Below are 15010 nucleotides of genomic sequence, written 5' to 3'. Positions count from 1 at the left end.
TCCTATGGCACATTCCTTGCCGCAGCACCACAAAGGGAATCCAAGAGGCAGGATAGCTTAGGAAAGAAAACATTTTCTTCCACCAGCCCTGAGGTCAGTGAACACCGCATGCTTATTGGGCCACTATTCCCACAGTTTGTGGGACACAATTGTGCAAGTGCTGCCACAGGTCCCGGAGGAGGTCCGGGCAATCCTCTCCCAAGCTGTCAAAGATGTGAGAGATGCAGCAAAGTTCGCCATCAGCTGTGGTTTAGACACAACTGGCTTGCTAGGCAGAGCAGTTCCTCGACAGTGGTGCTTTGATGCCACGCCTGGATGAGAACATCTGGCTTTTCAGGGAATACCCAGGCTTCCCTTATGGACATGCCCTTTGATGGCAATTGTCTCTTCGGAGACAAGGCAAACTCAGCGCTGGTGCACTTTAAGTACTCGCAGGCTACAGCCAAGCCCTTGGGCCTCTCAGCTGCCCCACGTCACCCCCAGTCTGCCGTTTGCTCATTTTGTGGCTATAGAAGGGGCTTTGGACCACACCAACCTTATCCCAGTCACACATCCCTCGTAAGCTGCCCAGCCTCTGCGTGGAGTAGGGTGCGGTTCATACCCCCCAGCAGCCACAGTCCCTAAGCCTTCCTAATCTTGCCCTACAAGATCCTGGGCATCCAGTTAGTGGCAGAATCAGCCATCATCTCTACCACTGGCAGTCCATAACATCGGACAGGTAGGTCTTACAGATCATTCAGAGCGACTACTCCCTCCCCTTCAAATTCTCCTCTCCCCATGTACCTCCATCTCATGATCAGCTGACAGAGGATCATTTGTCCTTGCTCCTCAAGGAAATCATGGCTCTCTTGGCCAAGGGGGATGTAGAGAGGGTTTTGATGTCAGAAATAGGCAGTGGTTGTTATTCCCACTACTATCTGATACTCAAAAAGAATAAAGGTCTTCAGCTTATCTTAGATCTGCAGACCCTCAATCTCTTCCTCAAGAAGGAGATATTCAAGATGCTCACATTGGCTCAGGACTTGAGTGCCATGGACCCAGGAGACTGGTTGGTAGCGAAGGACTTGAAGGACACTTATTTCCATATCCCCAGCCTGCCTGCCCATTGGCGCTACCTGCTGTTTATGGTAGGTCACAAGCACTTCCAATTCACTGTGCTCCCCTTTGGTGTTACCAGCGCCACTCGGTGTCCATTAAAGTGATGTCAGTGGTCGCAGCTCATCTGCAGAGATCAGGGGTGGCAGTCTTCCCCTATCTTGATGACTGGCTGTTGAAGGCAAGCTCACCACAAGCTGTTTTCTTGTTGTCTCCCACCTTCAGACTACGGCAAACCTCCTGCATTCGCTGGAGTTCACTATAAACATGCTAAAGTCACACCTGACTCCATCTCAGCCGCTCCCTTTCATCAGAGCTGTTCTGACCATAGTGTAGTTTCGGTCTTATCTCCTGTGCAGCGAGTCTAAGATATTAAGGCTGTGATACCGATGTTTCAGCCTCTATCCTGAATTTCAGTGAGAATGACTCTGAGGCTGCTGGGCCTCCTGCATCCTGCTTGTGACGCATGCCAGATGGCATATGTGGGCTTTACAGTGGGACCTGACTTTCCAGAAGGCACAGCATTAGGGGAATCTCTCTGACATGATCCAGATCTATTCCTGCTTCCATGTCCTCTGCATGCTCTGCAAGATCTTCCAATGGATCCCCATTGCGAACAGGAAGACAGTCACCCAGGCCCTCATGTCCAGCCACCTCAACAATGGCAACGCTCTCTGAGCCAGAGCCACAAAGCAGCTCCTGAATCACCTCCAGACCATCCAGAATGCAGCAGTAAGACTCATCCTCAACCTCCTCAGAAGAACCAGCATGTGTCCCCACCTCAGGGCCCTCCACTAACTCCCTATCCTGCAAAGATGCCATTACAAGCTCCTCACGCACGCCTACAAAACCCTCCACGATGTTGGACCTGCCTATATCAACAAATGCATCACATTCCACCAACTCACCAGAGAGCTCTGCTCTGCCAACCTCGACCTGGCTTACATCCTCCGCATCCGTTGGGAATGCCTTGGTGGCCGCTCCCGCTCCTATCTCGATGCCAAGTCCTGTAACGCTCACCCCCTTCACCTGTGCACCTTCCCATCTCTGAAAGACTTCAGAAGACAGCTAAAGCCATTACTTTAAGACCTCCATCACCAGCTGGCCATGGCTCACAGACTCCCCCCAGCGCCTGAACGATCCCTGGGGTGACAAGATTGCACTCTACAAATCTCAGTGATTGACTGATTGAAAAGACGTGCAGAGGTGGGTCTCCCTTTCCCAATGAAATCTCACAGTAGTGACAGATGCGTCACTTCTAGGATGGGGTGACCATCTAGGGGAGGTGCAATTCAGAGAACCCTGATCTCCGGCAGAAAAGCGACTTCACATCAACATGCTGGAGCTCCAAGAAATCCATCAGGCATTGAAGGCCTTCCTTCCTTCCATCAAGGGATGGCTAGTGCAGGTGTTCACGGACAAAACCACTGTCATGTGGTACTGCAACAAACAGGGCCGTTGGGGTTGTGGACCCTCTGTCATGAGGCCCTGCACCTCTGTCCATGGCTAGAACAACAGGGCATATCACTGGTGGTTCAACATCTGGCAGGTTACCTGAACACCAGAGCAGATTAACTCAGCTGCCAATGTCTAGTGGATCACGAATGGCATCTCCATCTGGAAGTGGCACAATGTCTCTTTCATCAGTGGGGAGAGACTTGATTAGATCTGTTCACCTCCTCCGAGAATGCATACTGTCAACAGTTTTGCGCTCTGGACTTTTCCAAGGTGGCTCTCACTCGGAGATGCTTTTCATCTTGAGTGGAGCTCAGGTCTTCTGTACGGCTTACCACCCATACCACTCCTGTCCAGAGCTCTCAAGAAGACCTAGAGAGACCGGGCCAAAGTCATCCTTGTGGCTCTGGGCTGGGCACAGAGTCTGGTATCTCCAGCTGCTCAGCATGAGCACTGATCCTCCGATCAAGCTGTCCCTTCACCCAAACCTGTTAACTCTCCGCCTTCTTTCATGGAGATTGATCAGTGACAGTTCACAGCTTTCAACCTTTTTGACCTTGCTCCCAAAGTCTGTAATGTAATTCTGGCAGAAAGGCGTTCCTCTACCAAGTTGGTATTCGCCTGCTGAAGGAAAAAGTTAGCATTTTATAATACAGAGAAATCCACCCATTTCCTGCTTCTTTCACTGATATCCTTCTCTTCATTCTTACCCTTGCCTAGCAGGGCTCTGTTTTGGCTACTCTGAAGGGTTAGCTTTCTGCTCTGTCTGCCTACCTGTGGCTGCCTGACCAACACTCTATATTTTAGTCCCCTAATGTACAAAGGTGTCTTAGGGGTTTTGCACATATGTTTCTTCCTTTGCCTTTCAATATGCCTCAGTGGAACCTTAATTTGGTTCCCACATTCCTGATTGTGTGCTCCTTTCAAGCCCTCCAGCTGTTCTGGATAAAAACAGCAGTTCTCATGGCAATAACATCTGCCAGAGGGTGAGTGAGCTGCAGGCTTTGTCATCCAAGACTCCCTACTTGTCTGTTTTCCCAGACAAACTGGGGCTTTGCAGAAGGGCCTCTTTCCACCAGAAAGTGGAGACACCATTTCATGTGGGCCAATCTGTCACCTTGTCCACTTTCTACGTTCCTTTACATTCCTCCAAAGAAATGGAGCACCTCCACCATCTGGACCCAAAAAGAGCATTGTTGTTCTACCTTGATCGCACAAGAGAGTGTTGAATGGATGACCAACTCTTTATGGGGTATGTTGGAATGAAGAAGAGTTGGGCAGTGCAGAAATTAACCATTTCACATTGTGCCATTCTCCGCATTAAAATCTGCTACGCACTGGCCAAGAAGCAGAAGACTAAAGGCTTAAAGGCTCATTCCACCAGAGCTAAAGCTGCAACCACTGTATTAGCATGTGGAGTCCCAGTCCTGGACATCTGCCAGACAACAACGTGGTTGTCCCTGCACACGTTTACCAAACACTACAGCCTGGACAGTCAGGTCTCCAGGGACGGCCATTTCAGCTGTTTGGTTCTGCAGGACTTCCTAGTTTAACATTCGTCTTCAGACCACCGCCAAGGATGTTATTGCTTTGGTATCTATACAATTGTGAGGAATCTGGGGCTGTTACTTGCTTTCAGTAACGCATTATCTAGTAGAGACAATATCTAGCCACAGATGTTTTACTGACCAACCCATCTTCCCCGCTCTGCGGACAGATTTCTAGGGTTAGGGATAATCCCTTTCAGCGCCCTAGTTCGCACACACCAGTGTCAGTGCATTTCATGGCTCCATGGACGTCAGCATGTGGAGCTGGCACATATGTAAGTGGCCATTCGATGCCACCAACTGTTGCGCAGGGGTACTGCTCACAAAAAATCTTCTGGATCCAATCAGACACCTGGGAAATTCAAAGGTAAGGAATCTCGGCTAGATATGGTCTCTACCAGATCATTTGTTACTGAAGATAAGTAACTTGTTCATCAGTGCTCACCATTTGGAATTCTTTTGATAAAGACCATATGTGAATCCCTTCAACTCTTTAGTCACATGCTTCTCCTAGAGTTACTGATGGAGTCATAGGACTTAGATTCCATTATTATATTAGGAGCTAAAGTGGTCACAGGCTACCTTAACCTACCACACACAATCATACCCTGAGTTGAGTCATTTTTTGAACACCAAAAAAGCCACCATCGGTACTTGTGGCTAGAAATCTCTACTTTTCTCAGGACACAGACTTGGCTAGCTTGAGTGTGAGATGCTGGATGAGCATGCATTCGGTCACGGCTGATGTATTTCTGAGCGTGAATGTTCCTCCTACTTTCACCCACCTAGTCTTGAAAATAGCCAGCAGTGGATTTCTGATTGTGGCGGGCCTCTGTCCATCATGGTGGTGGACGTTGTGTCCTCAGTAACCTTGATTCACAAAGTACATACCGCCAGACTTTGAATAAAGCCCATAATCTGTTAAGCATACCTAAAAAAGAATTTACATGTGATGCAATTAGCCTAGTGTTGGGTGTTAATCATTGATTGAGCTCCTATAAAAAAAATACACATGGCTGCAGAGAACAAGCACACTCAGAGCTACAGAGAGGCATTTTATGCTGAAGCCAACTCTCAATCACAATCAGTACAAACATTAGGAAAACAGACTGCATGCAGGATACTCGTAGCTCAATAACCTGGGTTTACGCACGATTGCACGTGCGTAATAATAAAAAAAAAATACACACAACCCTACCCAAGAAGCTGCCATTTGCTTATATGAGTGCTAAAATATTTGTGTATCGTATGTTGTATCCAAACAATCTTTCTGTAAAATACATCACTTGTCTTTTCATTCTGAATCAGGGCGAAGAAATACGGTGCACAAGACATTGTAAGTCACATTTTTTTTATTTTCTTGAACTAAGTATTCAGAGTTCTGTGCGAGATGATTTATATAAATTGGTTAGCCCTTTCAAGGGTAATATGGTTTTTACTCCTCACTTGTTTGTAAAATCCCCATTCCTGTAGCCAACACCAACGAGTTAATGTCTCATAACAATTGTTTCAATTAATTCCGTTCATACTGCTCAGAGATCCTTTGGTTAACAATGAGCTTGCAAATGTGCTACCTATTGTTTTGCGCATGCGCCTGGATTTAATGGGCGTATTTATGCAACTAAAGGAAGCTGTATATGGCAGACTTAATTGACAGATTCTGCTTCTCCTTTTGCTCTGCACAAGGCATTTCATTTTTCCTTGTTTCTCTGCTACATATTATATTAATTTCATGTTTATGCTATTATCCTTTAGTTCACTTTCTGAAGGCGTTTTACTTTGATTTTTAACATAAAAATATTAATAACGATTCTCTGGTGTTGTTACTTTATTCACTTTGTACTTGTTAACGTTTTTTATTTTTGTATTGCAATTAGAAAATGTAAATACTGCAAAAATAGATAGCAAATAACATGAATCTAATTTTTTTATTAATATTTAGGTACAATAAAATAAGGTTTATTATTTTGGGGGAAATACACATAAATGTGTACAAATCAAATTATATTAGAAATAGGGACTTTCCCTGTGCAAACATATACAAACCACATGCAAACTAGATACCATGGCCACATTCACAAAGGCGTTTGTCTGCGTGATATTAAAAAAGATAGCCTTGAAGATGTAGAATCATTTTCTCCTACATAATATTATACCATAGATGATATTACAAGGGTTAAAATCCCATGCACAAGGCAGCCACTGAGTAAACTGGGCGTGATTTGCCTTTAAAGTTTGAGAACACCCACAAACACATCAGTCTGTAGCCATTTACAACTCCCTCTATCTCAGAGTGTGAAATTTTGACAGAATGTTCCTTTCCTTGTTTGATACTCAAGCCACGGAGTGCAGTCTGTCGGCATGTGACCTATTGACAAGACAATGCCCCCTTTGCTTCAAATGCCAAGAAGCAGGCCTGGCTTTAGGGCGGTGCGACCGCATTGGGTGCTGCCCTCAGGGGGGCGCTGTCTTGAGCAATAACTTAGAAGCTTGCGATTTAGAAGCACCTCTTGAAAAGTTTCTTGTGTGTCCAGCCTTCAAGAAGCAATTAAAATATGAAGATACCTCTTGTGATTAATGTTCCTGCTAGGGAGAGAGATGAGAGTTTTGTTCAGTGGCAGCTTTGACCAGCCATAAAGCAGCATAGAAGAAGAATATGCAGAGGGTTAATATGCCTGCTGCAAAGAACAGAACTATATTTTATGTGGATAGCTGAGTGGATTAGTAAAGCCAGCCTTTTAAAACAAATGAATATGTGAAAGGCGGGCTATGGAGAGATGAGGGGCACATTTGCTGGGTGGTAGTTAGGGAATCCGAGGAGGTGGTCATGGGGTGTGGGATGCCAAAATAGACCACCCCACAGGGCGCCACCAGCTCTAAAGCCGGTCCTGCCAAGAAGAAAGCACAGTCTGTCGATGCATGGACCACTGACTGGCTGGTATTCTCTTGGTAGGAATTTTAAGCGTGGAGTGTGATTTGTCAGGATGGGGACTGCTGACGGGATACTTTTCCCTCGCTTGAAATCCCAAGCAGATAGCAGTCTGCATGAGGAAGCCACTGACTGAATGCGCTCCCCTCACTTGATAAGTCAGACACAGTCTGCAGACTGTCAGGGCGCGAACCACTGACATAATGCGCTTCCGTCACTTGACATGTCAGACACAGTCTGCAGACTGTCAGAGAATGAACTGCTGACAGTACCAATCCAGTGTCGGAGAAGAAAGAAACACATCAGTCTGTAGCTGTCAGGTAAGTAGAGCAGCAGTCGGAGAATGAAGAGCGAATATTTTGCGCTTTCCTTGCTTGAAATGCCACACACAGCGCAGTCTGTCAGGTTCTGACATTGTGACAGGATGTGCTGCCTTTGTTTGAAATTCCAGGCAGGTAGTGCAGTCTATTAAGGTATGAAGTGCTTAGAGGAAGCATTTCCCTTGCTTGAAATGCCGTGCAGATAGCACAGTCCATCTGGAAGTAAAGTGCTAAAATGGCATCAAATGCCCGGTAGCTAGTGCAGTCTGTCAGGGCTTGAACCACTGGCAGAATGTGCTTTCCCCACATAAATTGCCAGGTGGGTAGTTCAGTCTGCCAGTCCCAGAAATGTGTTAATGACAGGACTGCTGTGAGGTGGAGTGGCCAGAAAAATTATGCTACTCCTGGTAGAATAGCTTCACCATGGAGGTCAGACCAAGGGAGCACGTCGAGGCTCATGTGTTGTTTTTCAAGCAAACCAGATGGAGTCAACCTTCTCTCCAGATAGGCACATGCCATCAAGGGCTTTGTCCTGGCCAGAGATCTGACAGCATAATCGATAGCTATGGTAGAATTGGTGAGTAACTCAAGAGTGTGCCAGGACGTGATTGTAGTTTCAAAATGTGGTGGGTAGCAATAGTGAGACTGATGAGCGACGAGTGTGAAGACTAACATTGCTGAAACTGGTGAATGATGTGGGAGTGTGATGTGTAGCGATGGGGGGACTTGAGAGTGATGTCTAAGATGGTGACACTTTGACAAGTGATCTGAGAGTGTGTGAGTAGCAATGGTGAGATTGGTCAGTGATTTTCTCGTGCGGGGACTAACATTGGTGAGACAGGTGAGTGATGTGGGAGTGTGATGTGAAGCGATGGTGGGACTGGAGAGTGATGTCTAAGATGGTGACACTGTGACAAGTGATCTGAGAGTGTGTGAGTAGCAATGGTGAGATTGGTCAGTGATTTTATTGTGCGGTGACTAACTTTGGTGAGACAGGTGAGAGATGGGAGAGTGTCATGTGTACCAATGATAAATCTGAGGTGGTTAATGTGAGAATGTGATGGGTAACAATGGTGGGACTAGTGAGTAATGTGAGATGTGATGGGTTTCAGTGGTGAGACTGTATAAGTGATGTGTGAGTATTAGCAGCAGTGGCGTGGCTGTGATAGTTCATGAAGATGAGATTGATGAGTGATACAACAGTGTGATTAGAAGCAAAACTGAGAACGTAGTAGATATTGATGCTGAGACTTTGGTGAGTCACTTAAGAATCTGATGACTAGCAATGGTGAGACTATGGTCAGTTACCATGGGTAGCAATTATGATAATGGCTATTTGAAGTCATAGTGTAATGGGTAGTGATGGTAAGGCTGTGGTGAGTGTTGTTAGAATGCTATGATGAGGCTGATGGACTATGTCAGATGGTTATCACTGATGAGAGTGGTGAGTGATGTGGAGTGTAGTGGCAAAGGATAGTAGTGGCAGTGGATAGTAATGACCGACTGGTGAGTGCTGAAAAAGTGTGATAGGTTGCTATGGTGAAAATGTGGTGAGTGACATGAGAGCGTTTGGTAGCAATGTTGAGACTAGTGAACTCTGTGAGAATGTCACTGCTGAGTTGTTGTGTTGGATTGCAAAGGATAGTGGAGGGGATGCTGTGGTGAGTGAAGCAAGAGTGTGATGGGTAGATCTAAGACTGCTGAGTGATGTGAGTGTGATGATCAGCAATGGTGAGACTGTGGTCAGTGATGGGAGCATAATGGCTAGCGATGGTTAGGCTTGTGTTGAGTGATGCGAGAGTGTGATGGGTAGTAATGGTGAAACACGGCCGTAATGTGAGACTATGAAAGGTAATAAAGGTTGTGGCTGTGGTGAATGAAGTGACAGTGTGATGGCTAGCAATGGTGAAAGTCTGGTGAACAATAGGTGAGTGTGATATCTAGCAATGTTGAACCTGTTGGATGATGTGAGTTTGATGGTTGGAGATGGTGAGAGGAACACGTCTGATTGGTAGAGGTAGTGAGATCGTACTGAAAGGAAAGAGTATTATGGGAGCAGTGGAGAGATCTTCGGGTACAGAGCCACTGGCACAGCAGGCTGATGTGGATCCAAAAATCCATTTCCATAGGGAAGCCCGATGCTCACTAGAAGAGGAGGTGCACAGAACTTGTCTCCATTACATTTGGCGCAGACTCTGACCCTGTGGCGTACCTACCATATGATGACCCAGACCAGGCCTGTCTAGAGCAAGGGGTCTGAACACCTAAGCAGAACACACCATGGAGTTAACAGCTGGGCCCTCAATGCCAGTAGTATTCATCCATCAAATTATGTTAAAGGCTGCTGAGGCCTTCAATTTACAGCTCCCTACAGCAGAGATGAAAACCAATGTCCTTACTGACGCCCTCATGCAATTATCAGCCTTAGCAGAACCCTTGCTACCTTTCAATAAGGCCTTACTGTCACCTGTCCTGGGGGCTTGGGAGAAGTTCTCACCTATGCCAGCTGTTGATAGACTTGTGGCTCACTGCTACAGCTTGGTGCTAGATGACTGCACTGTTCTTTTCCATACTTTTCCTTCGTACAGGGAGTCTAAGAGAGAGGAGAATTGGGGCACAAAGGCATTCTCGGCAGGGAGAGTGGTGCTGAAATCCTTAAATGCTGTCTTCTGACTCATTCAACCCACGTCTTATGGAACATGGCCCAGATGATGCTGCCTCACATTCCTGAGTACATGAAGGGGGATTTTCAGGAAGTATTGTTTATGACCAGAGTGCATTTCATCATATAATTAAATCCAGGCTCCATATAGCTGATTCCATTGCACGTGCTATGGGGACTTCTGTTTCCATACATCGCCATAACTGGGAACGGACATCCAAATTTTCCTTTGATGTCCAGTCTAATGGATCTTCCTATTGACAGGGTGCACCTCTTCAGTGATAAAACAGATCATGCGCTTGAGATAATAGACTCTAAATGCCATGGCATGTTCACCTACTCTTCAGCTTCTGCCACCTTCCAGTGACTTTCAATCCTTTTACAATTTTTGTGGGTTTGGCAGAGGTGGGAGCCCCTATCAACATACTGATATCAGCTCCCTTTTTTCCACGCCTTCAGTGCATAATGATTTTTTCATACTCTCTGTTTGGAAATTGTTGCATTTTCAATGTTTCATCTCTTAAAGTATAGGTGTTTGTAAATTGTTGCAGCATCGGAAGTCAGGTTTTAAACCTTGCAAGGACTGTGAGGGTCAGATGTCTATTTTTGATCCTCATGACAACTGTCTTTGGTATTTGAGTTTGGATCATGATGTCAAGGCCTGTTTCAGTTGCCAAAAAATTAATCAGAAGGCTCTGAAAGGGAGCGAGGCAAAATTGTTTATGGCCAGATCATGAGATGAAAAAAAGAGGTTCTTGTCCAAAATCCGGGTTCCATATCCTCATTCTTCAAAGTCAACAAGTAAGAAGCATAACCAGAAGCAGTGTCATATGCCCTGACATCGCTCGTCAAAGGACAGGTCACTGAGGCCGGTTTCATCACAACCGCTCTTGGAGGAAGATGGTCAGGAGGTCACACCAACTCCATCTCTGGCGCCGATGTCAGCCTTCGATGCCAACTGCTCTTTCGACTTCTCCTGTAGTACCAAGTGCAATGCTGCCTTCAGATCCAGTTACTCAATCACAAAAGGAAAAGATGTACACAGCATTTCCAACTCTGGCTTGGACCCTAGTTACTTTTTTAATGTTGTGTTCAATATTTGCAATAGGCCGATGGTTCCATCTGAGGCACCTGCGGGCTCCATGAGTCATTTAGCTTATTCCCCGGGAGGCTTTTCAACACCATATCAGCAGGCACCCTTTATGCCATTTATGTCGCTGGCCCGGATTCTGGATCCCCTGGCCAACTCTGGCACCGATGGAAATCTCTAGGAAGAGGATGCCACCTCTTTTGGGTACTACTTTCTCTAAACGTTTTGTCAATGCAGCAGGTGACACTACCGGTGCCAACTACTTCTGCCTGACATCACAAGCTACAACTCTGGTGTCCCTTCTGACTTCTCTGGTGCAATTGCAGATTTCACTGGTGCGGATAATGGCGTAGCTGACAGCGCATACGAGCTCACATTAATCAGAATCCAAGGCACAGATCCAGAAGAGAGGCCCAACAACTGATTTGAAGGATGAGACTCCCAAGAAGAGGGAGAGTTGTTGAGCAGCCCTCAACGGACCCAGAGCTTGAAGGGTTAAGAGAGTCAAGTGGTTTGGATACATCCCCAGAATGGGAATTGCTATCTGCAAAAGGCATTTAATCTCCTGAAATCACTATGTACCATTCCATCATCAGGAAAGCTGGGGATCAGATATGTTAGATTTATCCCTTCCGACCACTGAGCTGAATCTAATACTCCCTCTGCATTCCTCTTCAGAATTCTCTGAGCCACTGCTACCCTTCAATTAGATTTTGACAGAACCAATCATGAATACATGGCAGGAACTGATAACAGCCACATCTGTTTCAAGGCCGAAAGCCAGACGATATAAGCTGTCTCCTGGAGATCCTCTCTTTTTGTCCTCACATCCTATACCAGAGAATCTGGTTGTTCAAGCCTCATGCTCATCAAAGCTGAACTCCAGGCTCATTTCCCACCTCACCTCTGGATAGCGAGTCCAAGAAGATGGAGCTAAAAAGATTTTCTCATCTGGAAGCATGGCCCTATAATCCCCTAAAGCTACTTGTTTACTGGGGAGGTACATTCATGTCCTCCTGTATTCTGTGCATTCTGTTCCTAAATTGCCTGATGACTACCAAGGTCATTTTTTGTAACCATTGAAAAATGTATAAGCAGCACCCAATCAGGGTATTATGGCGGGACTGGATATGGCTGAATCTGTGGCAAGGGCAATGGGCACTTAAATTTCTACTGGAAGACATGCATTTCTGAGGAGTTCTGGTTTTTCATAGTATGTGCAGAACACCCTTATGGATTTGACCTTTGATGGCTCTTACCTATCCAGGGCTAAGGCATATTCTGCTTTAGAATGTTTGAAGGACAGCAATGCCATAGCTTGTTCCTTGGGAATCAGCCTCAGGATTACAGGCAATTCTAAGGACTTTGCAGCTTCTTTAGAGGATTTTCATTTAGTGGGTGCCTGCAGCAGCAACCTGAACAGCAGCAATCTGCAGACCCCCTCTATAAGTCATACAGAGGGCATGGTAGAGGTAGACAGCTGGCCATTCCCCTCCCACCATTTCCCACCTCATACCTTTCGTCCTGTGCTGAAAACACAGGAAAGCTGCTTTAGTTTTTCCTCTTATAGTATGCCTTACCAGTGGGAGGGGGAGTGTCCCAGGGTCGGCACCAGTGGAGGTACATATCATTAGACTTTTGGATGTTAAGTATTGTCAAAAAGGGGTATGCCCTACCCTTCCAAGAATTCCCCCCACCTTTTACACCCAGATTGAATTCACTTTCTGCAGACCATCTTCAGCTTCTCCAACAGGAAGTCCAATCCCTATTTCACAAGGGCACAGTGAAGTTGGTCCCAGAGCAGGAAAGGGGTCAGGGATACTATTCACATTATTTCCTAATTCCCAAGAAGGATAGTCATTTACGACTGATCATAGACCTCAGGATTTTGAATTGGTTTCTCAAAAAAGAAAAGTTCAAGATGTGCACCCTAGCTTAGGTGCTTCTTGCACTTTAGAAAAAATACTAGATGGTGTCAATCTACTTGCAGGATGCTTGCTTTTGCATCCCTATTCTGTAGTCACTCAGCAAGTATCTCTGTTTCACGTAGGGTTCAAATATTATCAGTTTGTGGTCCACCTGTTTGGCCCTACTTCTACCCCTCCTGTCTTCACAAAGGTGTTGGTGGTGGTAGCGGCCCATCTCAGAAGGTCGGTGTTGCATCACTTGCAGGTAACAACTCAGCTGTTGTTTGAACTGGGCTTTTCTATCAACAGGCCCAAATCTCTCCTAGAGACCTCTTGGCACTCCCTGTTTAGACGGGCAGTACTGGACACAACTGTGAATGAGCCTCCCCTCCTCCTCAGAGGATTAATGACATTCAGGCTATGATTCTGATGATTCAGGATGGAGTGGTTATTCCAGTCCTGAAGGTTTTTCGCCTGCTAGGCCTGGTAGCGCCATGCAAACTGGCACATGAGGGCCCTCCAGGCGTACCTCTGCAAGCAGTGGTTTCAACACAATGGAGATCTTCGGTGTCCACAGTCATAACAGATGCCTCCACTTTAATATGGGGAGGACATCTGTAGGATCTGGAGATCAGAGGCCTGTGGTCCGCAGAGGAACAATTGTTTCATATGAATCTGCTAGAATTGCGGATGATATGTCTGGCTCTCAATACCTTTCTCCCTTCCCTTCACGGTCAGTCAGTCCAAATCTTGACGTAAAACACTACTGCAAGTAAGGAGGAGTGGGGGTCATCTCTTCTCTGCAAAGATGCTTGACGACTCCTGGGTTCAGGATCTCCAGATTTGTATGGCTGCAAGTCACCTCGCCGGGGTGCTCAACTTACATGCAGGCGGTGTTATTCCTCTTCCAGCTATGTGGGACTCCCTGGCTAGACCTCTTTACCACTCAAGAAAATGTACACTGCTCGTCATTCTGCAGCATCCAGTATTTGATGCAGGAAGTATTGGAAGACACATTTCAATTGAGCTGGAGCTTCCAGCTTCTTAATGCGTTTCCTCCCATACCCTTGATTCCTTGGGTCGATTCACCTCGATGGGGTCCAAGTGATCTTGATTGCCCCAGACTGGCCACAAAGGATGTGGTATTCACAACTTACCTCTCCCTGTGCCCTCAACTCCATCTTCCTCACAGGACAGTCCTCCTCCTGCAGTCGAAGGGGCCGACACTTAGCCAGATAGGCATTGTAGGCCAGCACCATGCCCTCCAAACCAGAGCTAGTGTCCTTTCTTTGACAGGCCTGGAGAAGGTGATGACTCGGAGGGGTCTGAGGTTCCTTATGGCTACCACCATCCACTTGATAAACCAGGGGAAAAGTAGTAAAAGTACCTGGCAGATGCCAGTGGTTTGGACACCTCACCAGACACAGGTCTGGTCTCCCCCCCACTGTATCTACAGAGGAGGGTGCCTCATTTGAAATGGTGGCGCGGAGTGCAGCTGAGGTCTTGAACCTTCAATTGCCCACAGTTGCAGTGAAGATGAATGTCCTGACTGTGGTGCTTCAGCCGAACCATTACCCCCATTTAACAAAGCCCTTACGGATATTCTACTTGGGGACTGGATCACCTGGTATCAGGGTCACAGGCAAATCCTTCCCTGGGCAATAACAGGGCTTCTTGCTGACCAAGCTGCACTCCAATGACTCGCCTGGGCTCAGCAACCTCGGGTGCAACTTTGGGCATCGGGTCCTAGTCACTGGTGCTTCACAGCAGCGGTCTGAAGATAATGGGGTACCAACTTACCCCAGTAGGCTTTTCAGCTGTTGTGGCCCTGTGCTGTGGAAATGAAGTCAACTAAGTGAGCCTATGAGTCTCTTTGCTTTGGCTGAGCTCTGGAGGCAACTTCTTCATTATCAGGACACAGCAGACAGAGTCTCTCTTATTTGCTAACTACCGGTTTCAGCAGGTGCAGTCCACGCCAGTGCAGCCTCCCTCTTCTGGTGCCACA

The sequence above is a fragment of the Pleurodeles waltl genome, unplaced genomic scaffold (genome assembly GCF_031143425.1).
Source record: "Pleurodeles waltl isolate 20211129_DDA unplaced genomic scaffold, aPleWal1.hap1.20221129 scaffold_141, whole genome shotgun sequence".
Taxonomy (NCBI): Eukaryota; Metazoa; Chordata; class Amphibia; order Caudata; family Salamandridae; genus Pleurodeles; species Pleurodeles waltl.
This window is presented reverse-complemented; position numbering follows the sequence as displayed.